Raw genomic sequence first — 18,355 nt, 5'->3', positions numbered from 1 at the left:
AAAAATAAACCAGCAGATTTTGGAGCTGGTAAGGAAAAGCTGCCTAAGGACAAATGATTTTAGCTGAAACCAAGGAGGACACTGACCCTCTTAAATCTTCAGTAACCTGGACAAAGATCAAGAAGGTTTTTTAGGACTAAGGGAAAGACCTGGAATTTCAAAGTGTGGCCAGAAATATTTTTTGAGTGAGCCAGGACAAGATTTATGGTTCTTGTCCATCTGCTGCTGGCTGTATGGCATCTATTCAGCACAAAAGAGAGATGATGCCCCCAGATTTTATATGGGTACATATGTCTTCCCATTCCTTTGATATACAAGGGATAATCAAGCTTGAAAATTCAAACAACTCCATCAATAAGAGCATAGGAGATGGATATAAATTAAATAAAAATTCTCAAGAGCATTGTGATAAAAAAAATTGTGTTTCAGAGCCATTAACTTTTTGAGGTTACTGGGATCTAATGGGGACCAGGCTCTGCAGACTTCATCCTATTTCAAAAAATTATTGCTCTTCTCTCCCATGCATCTGTCCTCCATGGTTCTGGTCTTTCCCTGACTCCTTAAGGAGGATCTGGGAAGTGAATTTTTCATTGGGTTTCAGACCATGAGGATAATCTCCACTGTCTTCTGATATGCTGGAAATAAAAGGTGTCCCTCCCTTTTGTGTTTGGGTACTTTTCCTGGGTGTTTAAAGGGAATTGAATAAAGTCAGTTTTAATGACTACATTACTCTTACTTTCTGAAGGAGTAATTTAGTAATTTTCATTTTAAGTAAAATATCTAGAAAGACTTAAAATAAAATGTATATTAAAACTTTATTATATTTGGGTGAAGCTGATGTTAATAATTTCCAAGACCTAGTCCTTGCTTGTCCTTTTCCTGTGGCTTTGGATCAGAAAATTATGACTTGGATAATTAAGAAGTCTGAGGTACTTCAGAAAAGAAAGTATAAAACGATCTGCTGAATCCTTCCTAGACAGCACAGTTGGAACTGGGGGTCATCGTGTTCAAGAAAAAATAAATTCTGCTGAGCTGTACTCAAGAATAAAGAAAAAGAAAATGAGTAACTGAACTTGAGGATCAGAAGGCAGGACTAGTTTTTTAACAGAGAATTAGTTTTCTATGTCAGTGAAAAGATCCCACCTCATCTGGCAATTGGACTCCTTGGTCAGTGTTTCTTCGCTGAGCTACATTTTAATTGCCACTAAGAGAAGATGGATCATAAATGTGGCTGGTGTGCACATCAGAATCAATGCAACAGAATTTTATAAGAAAATATTTGGTCTCTATGAATTAGGAAAGACCTGCCCCTCCCTTATTGAAGTTATAGTTAAACAGATAAAATAACAAAAATTCCGAGTTAGTATCAGCCTCGTCCTTAGCTGATCTTCCATGCAGTGATTCCACAGCTCATTTGTAAATGTGACCTGATCTGACATCCTGATGGAAATTACTGTTAAACAGATTAAAAATTATGTGGTAGCCTTATTTCTGTATGCGTCTGCTTTTCTTCTGTTTCCATTGCACCCAGAATATTATCTAATCATACCCTAGCACATTATCTTGCTTCTTACATTGGGGAGTGCAAACTGAGATTATAAATGATGACAGGTTGTTTAAAATATGAATGCAGTGAATTCTAAGCTTCCTTTATGATGAATAGCTTAGACATGGTCTTAGAGACTCTACATGAGTTACTAAGTTAGGCAATTACTCTTTTTAATCACTTTTAAGAATTGCTTGATAACTTAAAAGGCCATATAAAGCTAAGCACCTCAGTCAACCAGCACCTTGTTGTGGATTCTGAAAGTACTGAGGGAACAACTACGAGTGTATAGGTATGAAAACTAAAATCAATAACAGAATTAACTTATTGAAAAGGAATGTTTTATTCCATTTCCCTTCCAGATGAAGCTGTCAATACAATCCATGTAAAACAAAGTGCCACAGATCAGCAACCACTGGAACTGGATCTCCATAATCTCTATTGTATTGGGTTTGTAAGGTTTTGGTAGCAGGGGAACTCATAAATATCAGAATGTTCTGTTTCCAAGACTTTTATCCAGCTAGAAGTTCCAAGATTAAAGCTTTTAAAATATAGTTAGCCAGTTTTAAAAGGGAACTGTAGATACACTCTGATGTGCCTTTGACCAATTCATCCCAAGTAATGGGAGGAAGTTCTGGTGTTCTGTAAATCCCAGTGCAGAAAAAGTATTATCAAGTGTGTCACGTGCTGGAGTCTGTTACAGAAAAAACCAGACTTTTTTATTTTTCAGTCAAAAAAATGAAACTATATTTAGATAAACTCTTTATGTGCTTGTTATAAAAATTGTGTATATGAAAATGTACCACATACACAAATATTATTTATACAGACATGTATATAAATACACTTATATTTACTTTTATGTAAATGTACTTAAATATAAATACATTATTTAACATTTGCCTTGGAGGAGTTTTGCTAAAATAGCTTTGTCATCACATCTTTGACTCCTTCACCACAATGCACGTCTCTGGCAGAGCCGGGATTTGATTCTAAACAAGGAGCTGACTTCCTTTCAGTTGGGAAGTAGATGAAGGAATAAATAATTCACATTGTGTTTTCTTCGTGTTTGCTGATAACCCTGTCATTAGAGCTCATAAGATACTTTGAAGATTTCTTAAATATAAAATTTTAAACAAAGTTACCACCTTTGTCTCTAATTGCCCAGTTGGAATGCAAGTCACTGCTAGGAGATGATCATCGCTGCCAGGCAGTGTAGGAGGCATTGTGAGAGAGCAGCTAGAGCTGAGAAAATGCGACTGGGTGGGTGGGGAGAATTAAAAACTTGGTTTTGGTAGCAAACAGAGATGGGTGGGATTAGCATAGAGATATCTCAAGCACAATTTGTGATCAGAACGCTCTGCAAAAGTCTTGCAGAAGCGAAAATCTGAGTTAAGATCTGCTGAGAATTTTCTGTCAGCCTGTGTGTTAGCAGTCCACAAATGCTTTCTGCCTTAAACACTAACCCAGTAATTACTTCCAGAGCAGGGTCACATGGGAACCCGTCTCCAAGAATAAACATTACTTACAGAGTAAGGAGGGATGAAATCAATGCTGAGATTTACATTGTCATCTTGAACTTTTAACTCCTCAGACATGTAGAACTTAAGGTTTAGCAAACACATCCAATATTAATTTCTGAATAAAATAAAGAATTTCTTCCTGCAGGGAAAGGTGAAATAAATGGGTCAGTGCCAAGCACACTCTCCACACACATATTTCTGATAGAGGTAGGAACATTCCTTGTTGGACTTCATGGTTAACTGGAAATGATTTTAGTAACAGCACTGGTTAAAGCATCTTCAAAATTGGCAACATGTAAGAAAAATGAAACCAAAACCCATCCAAAGTTTCTTACCATTAGTCTGGGAGAAAAAAAAAAAGGAAGTTGATTATTTCAGTACCTAACAAGTTGTGATCTGTTTAAAGCCTGCCTGTACAAGAGCATGGGAAAGCACTCGGACAACAGCAGCCCTTTCCCATTTCAAAGGCACATGGAAGAAACAGTGGACAGGAAAGAATTCTTACATAAAAAATTGAGTATCACATAAAAAAAACCCTTTTGAGTGGCTTATGGTTGTCTTTTTTTACCTGGGCTGGTGTAAATTAGAAGCATTTCATGGAGTTCCACTGGTGTAAGATGAATCATCTAAGTGAACTAGCACAAACAAAACCAGTAAAAACATTGATATTTTCACTTTTACTACAAAGAAAAGACAAAACTATTTGATATATAAGAAAGATATGGGCCTAGGACTGCTCATTTTACCAATTTAAGCTCATAAATAACATCTTAAGCAATAGATCCACATACTGATTCAGGGAAGGGATTGAGGAATTGATTTGACTCTTAGAAAATTCTGTTGCTATTGGCATATTTAAATCCATCCCTCTGCAAGTCTGGCACTCCAGACACAAAATGACAATTGTGAGTGATTTCCTGAATGCAAGTCCATGGGAGGCTACAGAACTGCATTTGAACAGATTAAAAATAGCACATTGGTTTTCACAGCGTAACAATCCAGGAACCATTTTGGGGCCCTTGGACCAACAGGCACAGCTCATTTCCATTCAGCTGAGTCCTTCTCTTGCCAAAGCTGGGCAGTCCTACCACGACTGCCTGGTAGGGGATGGTTCCTGGCCTGGGCTAGTCCCCAAACTGCTCAAGCGTGGTTGAGTGGCTGCTACTTAGGTCATGATGAGTGGAAAACTTGCCAGCTTTTAACAATTGAACAGCGTGAACAGAGAGCTCACAGGCTGCTGCGGATGCAGCCATCACATGGACAGGCCAGCAAAGGCACCGTGATTTTAGGGATACCCAGCTTTTTCTCCAGGCTTTGGATCCAGTATGGACCTCAACCCGTCAGAAGAGGGCTTTAGATGTGAAGGTGAAACTTCAAATGCTTGTTATCCAGTTTAGATAGGCCCAAAGGGAAAAAACAACCCCATCATTCTGCTGCAGCGAGCACAGGCCTTACTAATTATTATGACTGACATATCATAATTCAATAACTGCCCGTCTACATAAAATCAACCCTTCACTATACAAAACCATCAGTGCGGCTTACAAATGATTCCAGACTGTAAAAAGCTTCGTTGCTGATCTAATTATGCTCTGCTCCTCACAGCTCTGGGAAGCGCAGAACAATCAGAGCACAGCAGGCACCAGCGCTGAGCCCCTCCCTCAGCACGGCCCTGCACGCTCCGATGGACAGGGACAGCACCCTGGGGCAGCAGAGCAGCAGCTCCTCTGCCTGCTCTCAAAGGGAACCTGCTCTTAGGCCATTCTGTCTGCTTTATACCTGACTAGAACAACCCAAAGCAGCTGGAGGTGCAGCGCGGTGAGGTGCTGGAAGGGTCCAGAAGAGGCCCAGAAGCTGTGATGATATAACACAGCTAAGGAAGGTGGCAAGTGGGATGTGTCACCTGTGTGCCCTGGTAGCCAGGAGGGACATCCATGTCTTGGGGGGCATCAGGAACAGCAGCACAGGATGGTCGAGGGAGGGGATTGTCCTGAACTGCCCTGCTCTGCACTGGGGTGGCCTCACCTCGAGCCCTGGGGGCAGTTTTGGGCACCAAAATAAAAAAAAAAAAAAGATATAAAGGTGTTAGAGACCATCTAAAGGAGGGCAACGAGGATGGTGAAGGGCCTTGAGGGGAAGCCATGTGAGGAGCAGCTGAGGGTGCTTGGCTTGCTCAGCTGCAGAAGAGGAGATTGAGAGGAGACTCATCACAGTTACAACTTCCTCGTGAGGGGAAGAGGAGGGGCAGCTCCAATCTCTGCCCTCTGTGACCAGTGACAGGACCTGAGGGAATGGCCTGAAGCTGTGTCAGGGGAGGGTTAAGTTGGATATTAGAAAAGTGTTCTTCCCCCAGAGGGAGGCTGGACACTGAACCCAGGGCACCCCAGGGCAATGGTGACAGCACCAAACCTGCCAGAGCTCCAGGAGCGTTTGGACAATGCCCTCACATGATGGGATTCCTGGGGTGTCTTGTGCCAGGAGCTGGACTCGATGATCCTGATGGGTCCCTTCCAACTCAGGATGTTCTGTGATTCTATGGAGATCAGAGGATAGAGCTGGAGGTGCCAGCTGTGCACTGTGCAGGGGAGAAAATAATTAAGTCACTTATGTAGAAGACCATAACAAGAAAGAGTAGAAGCAGAATGCAGAGCAAGGGAGTCATGGAGACAGAGCTCATGTGACAAAGAAATTGGAAGAATTAGAGCCAGAAGGAGGGGCAGACAAATCACAAGGAGTGAAATGAGAGAACAGAAAAAGTCTCTCCGGGGTAAAGGAAAGGAGACCTAACATGGTCAAGAGACAATGAAGAAAAAAATAATGAATGAGCAAAAAATGAATGAGCTGAACAGAAGTTATGTTTTTGCAGAAGAAAGGCCAGGAAAAAGGAAGGGGAGAAAAAGCAGAGCAATTAATAAAAGGAATGAGACAGTAGGGATGAAGGGAGGGACATGAAAGTGACATAAAACAGCACAAGGCACACACATTGGAAGAAACAATCACTCTCTTATTTATTCATACCTCTATATTTTACATTATCTTCCTAGCAAGTGTCCCAGAGCTCCATAGATAACTTATTTTTGGGGGGATGGAGGGGTGTGAAGCGGGGAACGGGCTGGCAGCAAGGCAGTGGTGGTGGATTTACTTCGGCTCTTCTTTCTTCTTGAATTGCTGGACATATATTTATTGAAATTATTCAAGGCAGTGGCTGACACTTTTTCAGAAATATCAATACCTTATTTGGAATCGAGGTGAAAATTTATTAAAAGAACCCTAACAAAACACAGAAAAAGACAAAACTAAACAAACCTGAGAAAATTCAGAGAGACGTGAGGAAGGGATTGGTGTCACTTGTCAGCCCTTACCGGCAGACTGCAAATATACAGCTCCTGTAGATCATCAAACACTTTTTGCTGTTTGAATGACCTGTGAAACAGAACTGGGATATGATTTCTCTTTCCTGAATACTGCATTAACACCTGATTAGCACTGCCTGATGAAAAAAATATTGAGGGAAATGAAAAAAGTCATCCATTTAAAAATAATCTAAACTAATTCTCAGATTGTTCAGATATTTTGTTGGAATTTTTAAGGCTCTGAAGAAACATCTAAGATTTTTTGTTCTCCCTTTTACCTCTTATCCTTTTACTGGTTTCTTTCTATCAGAAAGATTTGTCAGAAAAAGAGAAAATTCTATGAAAATAAGAGCAACACATCAGAAGGTTTTATATCTTATTGTTAATCACTCTGGCAGATGGACTTATAAACCCAATGGCCATTTTGATGAAAAACAGAATTGAAAAATGTTATTAGCTTGGCCAGCAATAATCACCTACTAGCATTCATTGATATTAATTTTGGATTCATAGTTATGATTATTTCTACCTGTCCATTTCCAGGGCAGTTTTAGAATGCCCAGAGCATGGCTGCCAGGTTGCTGTGTCATCCAGTATCACATCCTGGGCTTTTATTGGATTCATTTTTCCTTCAGCAAGTATTTACTCTTGATGCTTAATCCAGAAGCTTCTTGATTCTGTGCTGAGAATAAAAATACAGAATTTGTTCTCCAATTAGCAAACATTTTCAGCTGCAAAACTATCAAATCAATACCATATCCTCAGCAATCATTTCACTTACAAAAGTGTGATTTTTTTTTTTTTTTCTAAGAGCTCTCAATGCCCATTTTTTGGCTAATTAGCTGCCTGTCTGCCTCATCCAAGTGGCAGAGTTTAATTCCAAAACTAAAGACTGGAAAAACCCATGAAAAAGGTCTCCAAAAGCAAATGACTTGCATTCAAACAAAAAAACCCCAAAAAACAGTGCAGCCCTTTCTCCTATGGAAGATTCTTGTGCAAATCAAAATTCAATGATTAAGAAAAATTTGTAAGACATTGCTCTGGGGATGTACTGCTCTTTCACACTGTCTGTCCTCACGTTGTCTCCCCTGAAGCACCTTGAATGAAGGCAATGAATAGCAGCAATTGTATATAATATTTATAATATATATTAAGGTATGAGTATTGTGCTTGTTTATAATTACATGAAAAGGCTGCTCAGCCACAGCTGCCTCAGCAAACATTCTTATAGATTTTGATAGAGCTTTTATTCACTCCATCCTCTGGAAAGCAACTTGTTTTACTTGAATGAGGAGGTTCTATCCTTTAGCAGTCCTGATGTAGTGGCCAGTTGTTATTTTTATTCTGCAAGGAGCACAATATAGCCAGAACAGGAGTTAAGCCTTCTGCTGGTGGCTTAAATTAATTGCTACTAATGTCCCATTTTGCAGTTTGCAGCTCAGTTTGATTGAATGAAGGGTTCTAAGCCCACATTTTCACCCTGCCTGTGCACTGGTTGAGGATAGATTGCACGAATTCATGTAAGGGGAATCCATTAAGGATTACTACAGGCATGGATATGCACAGAAACACAACCCAGGGAACAACAACAGTCTGTGAGAGTAATAGAGGGAATGGCCACAGTTAGATTGCTCTCTGTCTGCTGATAGCATATCAAAGGGCTGCCTGAACAGATTGTGCTGTCTGGCCAAGAAGTTCCTGAGGCTTTTTAGATAACTTAGTGCACTACTCTGTGTTTTTGGCAGAGTGATCTCTTCTACAGTAATGAGCTGTGTTTAGAAAGTAGCCTCTGTTTTGTTCAAGGATAAAATAAAGCAGTAGCTCTATTTGTATCATTGTATTCTTTAAATTTTGCAGTTGTTTTTCCCCCAGTCTTGGTTACCAATAAGAATAGCTCGGTCCAGATTTACAGTGGCATTTGAGCATCCAGCTTGGTGATGGATGATATTTTCAAAAGTGAATTACATGGATAATGCACTTAATTCTGAATAAACTCACTGGCCTAAACGTGGGATTTCTGATGATCCTGTCAGTATCTATCTGGATCTTTGCATGCCTAAACATCTCTGTTGATCTAATCTTTCATTTAGGCTTTACTGGAAGCAGAAAATTCATTCCTCTGCATCTTTTCTGTTATCTCAAGGATGCAGTGAAATGTCCGACAGAATCTGAGAAATACACATACCAAGCAGCAGAGATATCAACAAACCTTCCTAATCTGTAGTCTACCTCATTTAGGCACATCACTATCACTGGGCTAGAACATTTTTTTTAACTCAGGCATCTTTGGCTTCTGATTCCTTTTCCAGCTGGATAAGAAAACAAGCTGGAAAACATGCAGTAAAACATGGGAAGGGGGGTTGGAACTCAGTGATCTTTCAGGTCCTTTTCCAACTCAAATTAGTCTCTGATTCTATGATTTGAACCCTTTTTTTTTTTTTTTTTTTGGTTATAAAAATGCACTCTTTTACCTTACTGGAAAATGACCCTATATCACCACATATATGACCATAATCATACTGTGATTCCATCACAGGATAAGCAATTTTACATGTCTTCACTCCAAAGGCACATAAATGGACACCTAGAAGTTCTTTGTGGTTATTTCACTGAAACAACAGCATTTTGTAAAGCACGGATTGAAATCACAGAGCCACAATCTGCACCTTCTTAGATGTCTGAACAAGGGGGAAGGGTGAGCTGCTTTCTTTGTAGGAAGATGATTAATGAATTGTTGACAGTAATAAAGAAGCAGACATCTTGGAAATATTATTATGGATCACATATCACGTCAAACAGCAAGTCTGCCTCCCTAAAACATTTTATTTGTTATATTGTGCAAATCGATTGTAATTTGCTACCGGCTTCTTTTCAAATACATTTCTTCATTGCTGCCTTGGTAAATAATAAATCACACTAACTATTACTTCAAAACTGAGTGTTCCAATTTAGTTATGAATGGCGAAAGTAGAGGTACTTCAGGGTATGAAATCTTTTAGCAGTTCATAGAAAAATTGCTTTTTAAGGATAACCACATCAAAAATCATTAGAGACAAACTAGACCATACTGGTGCACGTGCCTCTGTGACTGAAGCAGCCTGGAAAACACTGACAAGGTTATGCTAAATCAAATATTTTCCTCATATTTGTCTTCAGACATAAATTGGAAGTGTATGTATATATTTGCTTCTTCCAGATAACCAAGCTGTGCTTTGTATAACAAAACAGATTTGTTTCCATGCTCAACATGGACGAGTCATGCTTCTTGTATATGAAATAAACCCGAAGGAACAAAAATGATTCCACAAAGTTATTAGACTTTGATGGGTCAAGTACATCTCTGAAATCTAATGGATAATTTGCTTTGAGATGCACTATTCATTTTTGTTTTCTTGCCTATTTTTACAAGACATTAACTTCAAGACTCAACAAACATTTATGCGTTCAAAACACACAGCCATAGAGAATTTTTATGTGCTTTCAAGAGAAAATATATAATATTCTTTAAGTGTTAGACTTTTCTTTAAAGCTACTTATCCTTTGGTTGGTTGGCTGGTTTCTTTTTTTAAATATTTTTTCCATTTTCTTAGCTGAGACCGTTTTGACAAATACCACGTAAATCAAAAAGCAAAACTCTTGTTGTAGGAACCCAGAGTGCAGAGAATATTTCTCTGCCTGTTTTGAAGGGTTTTATCCCCCTGGACAGCACTGTTTTTGACCTTCATTCTTGGAAAAATCTGCCCACTATCTGGGAAGAATTAGAATCTACACTGGTGTAAACTAGGTGATAGACTACTAGGTAAGATTGTCACAGGGCGAAAAATTTAGAGGTTTTGGGTTTGTTAATTATAGTAAATAGATAAAAGCAAAAAACATCAAAATGGAGGATTGTTGCTGTTCTCCAAACCTTCTTCTTCTACTGCTCCATATTCTGCAGTAAAAGTAGTTTGGGGTGATTGGATGAAGAATTCCACAGTTCCTGGCTGTGTTACTAAATAATTGGGAGAAAAGTGAAAATAATGTACGTTTTTAGTAACCATTAGTTAATTTACCTTTAAAAAGGCCATGTAATCTTGATAATTGGGCTTTCTCCTGCATTCCCTGCTTTGTGCTATATCTGGGTCATGCTAGTAGCTCTATTTCTCTGATAAGACTTAATAAACAACTCTCAAGAAGCAGTGAAGGCTGAGAGTCCTGTTTGTCTCTCAAACTCCTGGCAAGGACTTTAAAAACTCTCTCCCATCAGGAGAGGCATAATTATGGCATGGTCAGTGTCACTTGTAAGTATTGAAGATGGTCTCTAATGGCTGGAATCAGATGTGGTATTTATTTATAAATTATACTTTGGGTTTTTCCATTATTTCCTGAAAACTATCAATTCCTCTTTTATTCAAAATAAGTCCTGCCTCTGCCTTGGGTTTCCTGCAGGATTTCATAATCTCTCTGTTTATAAATCTTGGATGACAGTCCCAGAGGGTTTGGATGTGTTAATATCTAACTCTACACTGAGCCACAGTCTTTACTAGAGATAAATAAAGATAAAACATAAATTAGGATGAGTCAGTAACTCAGACCTACTGTCTGTGAAGAGTTTACTGGAGTTTATTGGGCCCTTCCTTCTGCATGTTCAGACAGCCTGCTTGAAGGAATTCTGCAGTTAAAGATATCCATGAAAAACATACCTCCGTAAAATAAGGAATAATCCAAGCCATATTACATGGCTGCTCATCAGCTTCAGTTTTTAACCAAATAGGAATGTATTTGTGATTTTTTTCCATGCATCCACCTTTATCATTTTCCCATGAAGAGGCAGTTTAATAAGGAGAACTTCCAGCTAAACCCTCGTATTCAGTTTAGAAAAGTTCAAGAAGAAAATATGGGAACAGCAGTTGGGGCTGTAAAAAAGCCAGACCTACAGATACATAATCACTATTCTGTGATCTGCTGTGCTCCTGCCATACATTAAGGAGATCCCTTGGAGAATTCCGTCTCTGTTCATTATATCCCAAAAGAGTCTGGTTTCACTGACCTTGCTCTCAGTACAGTGCCTCATGTCCTACTGATTGAAGGAGTTTTATATAATGAGTAGCTGAAAAGGGGTGAAATTAGCCCACAGAGCCATAATATATAAAATGTTCTTTGCTCAACACTAATTAGTTTACTTGAATTTCGTCTGGTAGGTCTGGTCTCCAAGGTACAGAGAGTGCTTTTGATTTCACATACCATAACATCAGACACTTAAGTTCTTTAGTTTCATATCCTGTTCTGGGGGTGGTAATTTTGTTTAAATAAAATCTTACTTCAGCAAATAAAAATGCATTTTTGTCAGTGTTAAAAGAAAAAAAAAAAAGCAGCTCTTTTTACTGGGGACTTGGGGAGATAGATGATGAATTAGACTTTTTGATAACTGAAGATTAATATTAGTCTGCTTCCAATCAAAAACTTCAGCACTTGAATACTGAACACTTGAATAGGGATGCTCGTTGACACAGCCTCCAAGACAATACACCAAAATAGATACAGCTGCTGAAGTGGAAGTTGCTTTCAGCCAATGAATTTCCTGCTTGTCAGATTTGTATGCGTGTTTGAATGTGAGGGTAATGAAATAACATTATAGACTTCAGAACCAGGGCAGCCTTTATTCAGATAAGGTTATAAGCAAATATGGTTTAGAATGAGTGTCTGCTGAAGTAATAAAATCCATTGCCAGGAGTTTAACTGTTTGCTGCAACATTTAAACATGCACAGCAATGCAGAAATGCACTTTGGGGTCATACAGAAAGAGTTTTGCACCTTGGGCAAATAAACACTGCCGAGGCCACAGGGGTCACCTTCAGACAGCTTAGAGTGGGTCTGTATAGACTTAACTCTTTATTCTCAATGTTTCCTTTCATCTGGGAATTTTTCAGATCTCAAAGTCAGACAACAGTAAACAAAATTAAGGGAAAATTAATTGTCAAATCACAGTGAGACCCAATGCTTGTTTCTCAAGATAATTAGCATACAGCACTGAGGCCAGACTACCACATACAAACTGATAGATCAACACCACATATTTATAACTTAAACTGAACATTTCCAATGTAAAGTAGGGAAAATTTTCAAAATCACTGCACTGTGATGCAGATTTTAAATAATTAAAACTATACTAAATAATAGCTAAGAGTTTTGAAACACATTCAGTTGCTAAACTCTTCGGAGGGTTAATATTAATGCCTCTCTGTGAAGCTAACGTCTCTCATCTGGAGGAAATTCTCCTGTCAGAGCAGCATTTGTGGGATAGAATTTTTGAAAAGCCTTCAGACGCATCAATGAAAAGTCTCGTCCCACCAGTATCAGCACACTATTCAACACAAATGGCACAAAAGCAGCTAAGTGGAGAGAGATGGATAACAGCAAGGAGCTGCTCCCACTCGCTCCAAGCACAAAGCGAGCAAAGAACCATGTGCCTGAAAGAAATGGAGCAGTATCTTGTATTGGATCTGATGAAAATCCTGCAGTTGCAAATGCAAACTATCCCAGGTTATTAAAATATTAAAGATAAAAGTGACCTTTGGTTATTGGGGTTTGTAAGTTTAGCTTTTTTTTTTTTTTCAAATCAGAAAAAAAGAATTTTGAGCAATTCAAAATGAAATAGGTTGGCAGTAGAGATTAAATTAAAATGAATAGCATGACCATGACAGAGCTACTGAAGATATTTATTCCATTACCATTTTCATTCTTCTAGAGAAGTCTTTTAGCATACTCTCAAAGGGCTGAGCTTGTGACCAAAATACTCAAAGCAAGGACCAGAAGTGCCCTGAAGAGTACTGAAGTCAGGGGATAATTTTTCTGAAGAACATGAGTAAACAGGAAAAGTGGAACAGCCACATTCAGGGAATAATTATTGCCTCTAGTATACTAAGTTATTCAGCATTAGGCTATTCAGCAGTAATTATACCACCCCTGGGCAAGGATGATTTAGTGCAGCACACTGGTGCAAGCTGCATAATTAAGAGAATGGGATCTGGCTACTATTTAACACACCTTTCCAGGTGCTCATTGGATCCAGTTGGCAAGAGCCACACCGGGCTGGATTGGAAGGGAAGGTGAGCAGCGTGGTTTGTACTACAACGCCTTGAGTGCCACAGCATTTAGCACTCTGCAGTCGGAAGGTCAAACTCTGCTCTCCTTTAACTCTGTGCAAGCCAACCAGCTCACACAGAATTGCATGTGTCTAATTAAAAGCTGCATGTGGTCTGCTGGGCCACCCTCTGATGTTAATGCTGAATGCAGTTTAGCACATTTTGTTCTGGTTATGTTGAAATCGGGCAGAACAAAGCCATGGATAGGCTCTAAAATCAGCTATATTGCCCCATATGCTTGAATGGGAAAAAAGTAATTGTTTAACAGAAAGAAGAAATATTTTGGTGTTATAGATTAATTCCTTCCCCTGCAATGTGCAAAGTTTATTAAGTATTGTTCCTTTTTCTCTGTTGCTCGCATTGTGGGATTCATTGGAATGGGGAGAAAGAACCTCTGCAATGGTTATCACATTGACACAAAACCACTCAGACTCCCTTTCTATCCACATTGCTTACAGAATAGAAAATTAGAATGTAAAGAGATATGAAGCTGTTCCATAAGACTTAGAAAGTACCACAATATAAACAACCAGTTCAGCCACATCTGAGTTTCTGAGTTTACACCTCCCACAGAATCCATGCAGGGAAATTCTCACCATGGGGCTCTTGCTTTGGCCCTCAGCCTCAGTCAGCTCTGGGAGCACTTCACAAGAACAAGAGATTTGAAAGGCATCTGATGCAAGGCGATATCTAAACCACCATATTTGGGGACCTTTGCTATGGCAGGAATTCTTTCCTGAAGCCTCATCCCCACACATGGAAGACGATCAGCAAACATCTGACAGAGAGAGCAGAATCTGGAGCGCCTCCAGCCTCGGGATCTGGCTCCCTGCCCCGGCTGCTTGGCTCTCTCCCTGACAGCTCCCATGACTTGCTTTACAAGCAGGAGCAGTGGCAGTTTGGAAAAGCCTCCAGGGGAGGTCATGGGGGGATTGGCTTGGCTCCTCCACATCATTTGTCTTGTCTGAAATTAATTTTGAGGAAGCTGTTCAGCATTGCTCGGGAATAAGATTATGTATTAGCAGGAGCCATTCATTTTCCTGCTTAGGGTAAGGTAACAGAATACAACATTCAAATGCCAGGATTTATGTCACTCTGGGGAAACATGTTCTGAGCAATTTGATTTTTTTTAACACTTCTCAGTTATCCTGTTTGATGCAGGCATCACAAAGAATGAAAGCCTATAGGTCAGTATAGTAAAAATAAATAAATATAAGTTTTAGGGAGTTAGAATAAATGTAGGGAAACAACATTTTTTTTCTCTTAAAAGTAAAATCAGTGGAATGTTAAATTTAAGCTTATTTTACATTCTTTTACTACTTAATTCTCAGAATTTACACATCTTTCAATAGGAAGAGTTGGCATTACCATTATTTTTGCATCTCTTACTATTTTGCAGCAATATGTCTCTGACTTACATTTGAAAAACACTAAAGGTACTTTGACTAAACTTATTTACAAAGCCACTGACTTAAATTAAATTCTTCAAGGTTAAGCCAAGTTCAAAGATGAGCTATAATCCCACAGCCCTCCACACATCATCTTCTATGAATTGTTCTGTTAACAAAACCGGCTCAGAATCAAACTGGGATTTTACCCATCTTTCATGGTTACCTTACCTTACCTCACTGTTATCAATCATTTATTGTGCATTTCTTCCTTTTGTCATGTTTTTTTTTTTTTTTTTTTTTCAGTTGCTTATCTCTCCTGGCCCATTGCAATTGGTGATAGATTGCTTTCTATGTTCTATTTTTTTATTGTTATTTCTTTCCTGTGAAAGAAAATAGATTTTCCTGGGGAAAAAAATAAAACTGAAAAAAAAAAATTCAGATCAGAAAAATAAACATCTAGATCATTAAATGATGGGAGCCTGTGTCAACTAGAAACTCTTCCATTCACATGCTGCTGTTACAAATAACTCTTTTTCACACTGGTTCAGGACAGAAGTAAGAGCTTGGATATTTTCCTAAAAGATGTTAAACAAACTCTACGTTACGGGAGAGAGATGCTGTGTCTGCCCCGTGGGAGGCTGGGACAGCAGCTCTCAGATGGTGCTGCAGCCACAGCTCCATGTAACAGAAAGAATAACTGTTCAGAATTTCCCTCCCTCTTCCCTCTGCCCATCCCACATTCCTCTTCCCCCCCCACCACCAAGCAGAGGGACTCTGCTGGAGCCAGAGGTCCCCAAACTGGGCGGTGGCGGACCAGAACTGCAGGATGGTGCAGCTGGTGCCTGTCTTTGCTTTAAACACAACCCTAAAGCAGGATGGTCAGAGCATGAGCACACCCAGCAAGGCTGCAGGAAGGCCAGCGACAGGAACTTGTTCTGATTATCTGATTCTGAGTGGTGAACCAGGAAAGGATCAGGACACAGAGGTGTCCCAAGAGCTGCTTACTCCACCAGGATACACCTGGGCAATACACTCCATGCTGGAAGCAATCTCTGGTGTAGAAGCCAGGGAGATGAGGAGAGAGAGGCAAACTTGCTCTGAAAGCTATTTGCCACTCATGGATATGCTCAGCACAGACAGAAAACCATCATATGTTGACCGAAAAAGTCAGAAGTCACTTAAGGACACTGACTTTATGCAGTGAGCGAAATAACAGACTAGATTCTTTCATCACTCTTTGACTTCACTGATGAGTCAAAAATCAAGCTCTCATTTTTAACTGGTTGAAAACAAACTGTATAAGATACTGAAAAAGCTTCCAGAATTTACATCTGTTACCACAAATACAGATTAGATTCTGCCTCTGGGTGACCAGCCATAAGTTCTTCATGATTTGCTACACATGGGAGACTTTCAGCAACAGCCCACACACCCGGTCTCTACAGCATTTTGAAATTTTTAGGTCTCTGAGCCTGTTCATGCTTCTCCACAAACACCTGTTAATTTGAAAAGCTGTAGAATATAAAACAAAACAAATAGGAAAGGAAAGGAAAAAAACAAGCAGCTGCTTATAGCGCTGGGGACAACAACAAGGCTGAGCTGAAGAAGCAATCTTTATCTCAGGGAAAGGCAGTAATACTTCCAGCACACGCAGCAGCAGGGGTTTTCCTGTTGTAATGCATATTTGAACTGGCTCTTTTCCTGTTCTCATTTTTAGCTCAGAGACTAATGATCCTTGTTGCTAAGTCACATCAGTGCAACGCTATGAAAGGACAAGTTCCATTTAAACGAACGAGTCTATGTCGGCACACACAATTTTCATCTATGTTCCGAGGAATTATTTGGATCTGCAAACTTAAATAAAAGCTCGCTCCTGGTCTTTTAGGAAGGCACATTTTCCTGGGAGCTTATGCTCCAAGTAACACTTACTGCCACTGCTCTCTCCTCTCTTGGAAAACAACGGATGCTTAGAATTAGTTCAAAAAGCTGTGGGAATGTGCAATATATTCACAACTCCAGGCTATGGCATACGTAGTGACACTATGCATTCAAGGAGCAGCTGCAATCAATATTTGTGATTTATATGCTGGAATTTAATGACCTCCTACATACTTATTCTCAAAGATTAATATAATTTTGACTCCAAACTCCCCACAGCCTCTGTGCACAGCAGTCTGTAACACAAGGGCTTTTCTTGCCACAAGTTGTACAGCAAATTTGAAGATGTTTCTCATCACTGTGGTGCAGATTATTGCAGCAGTTTCCACACTGGAAATGAGAGTCTTTGCTGGGACAGCTAGGGCAGGAATCACAGAAATTGTGGTGTTTCCTCTCAGAGAGGCACAAAGCTGCAGGCTGAATTGCTGGAAAGCCTCACTGACACCCAGGTGTACAGGAAAAGAGGGGAGAAGGTGGCAGGCACCAACAGCAGAACACAAACACAATTTCTGTGCTCCCTCCCAAAGAAACCAGTGAAAATAGAAAGTGACACAAGGAACTGGGCCTTTCACATAGAGCCTGCCCAGATGGAAGACTGCCAACTGCACAGGTCAAACATCAAAAGCAACAGGAGTACTCCCGACCTCTATCAAGCATCATGGAGAATCTTCTCTGGGAACGTCACATTCCACAAAGATCTCTGCTTTAACAGGCATTTACAATTTCCTTTCATGTTCCTTACAAATCTCCAGCACATTTTTACCATTTCCAGTTGAGCTTTTACGTATTTGTTCTATCTTTTTTTTTCTCAGAATATCAAGGAGAAATCCCAACCTATCCTTCAAGGATATCAAAGCTCCTGCCTTAAAATTAAATCCTATCCTATCCCAATGTGAACTAGAATATTTCCTGAAACCTCAGTAGACCCAGTCTAAACTAGGTGTTCACTCAGGAAAAAGAGAGGTATCCAAGCATCTGACTTTATAATGACTTTAACTACAACAATAGCTACCAAATTTGAATACCACATGTTCTGGTTTTATTTTGCCAGTGAAGACTATTTTGGCTTACAAAAGAATCTGAAGACACTTCTGCTGTGGAGAGAGAAAAAAAGAGGGAGAGAAGTAAATACTAAAGATAGAAGAATAAAAATCCTTTGAAAGGGAATTGAGTTCTTGCCTACTGCTTAAGAAAAATGCACTATAAAGCAGCTATTGATTTTTCATTCAACAGCACTGAATGTTTTATTGAAAAGGAGCAACGCTCAGTAATTTGAATTTTCAATTAAGGTAGCACGTTCCTTGGACACATTTACTACTGCACTCCAGTGACATTTATTTGACTTTTAAAATCCCTCTACTATTGTATTCGTGTTTGTATAGATCAAACTCCCAATACAGAAAGTGCTCGGATTATAACACTGCTGATTATAGACATGTCTGCAAGGCTCTGTGGACAACCTAATGACTTTATTTATAGG

Source organism: Corvus hawaiiensis, chromosome 14 (genome assembly GCF_020740725.1).
Source record: "Corvus hawaiiensis isolate bCorHaw1 chromosome 14, bCorHaw1.pri.cur, whole genome shotgun sequence".
Lineage (NCBI taxonomy): Eukaryota > Metazoa > Chordata > Aves > Passeriformes > Corvidae > Corvus > Corvus hawaiiensis.
This window is presented reverse-complemented; position numbering follows the sequence as displayed.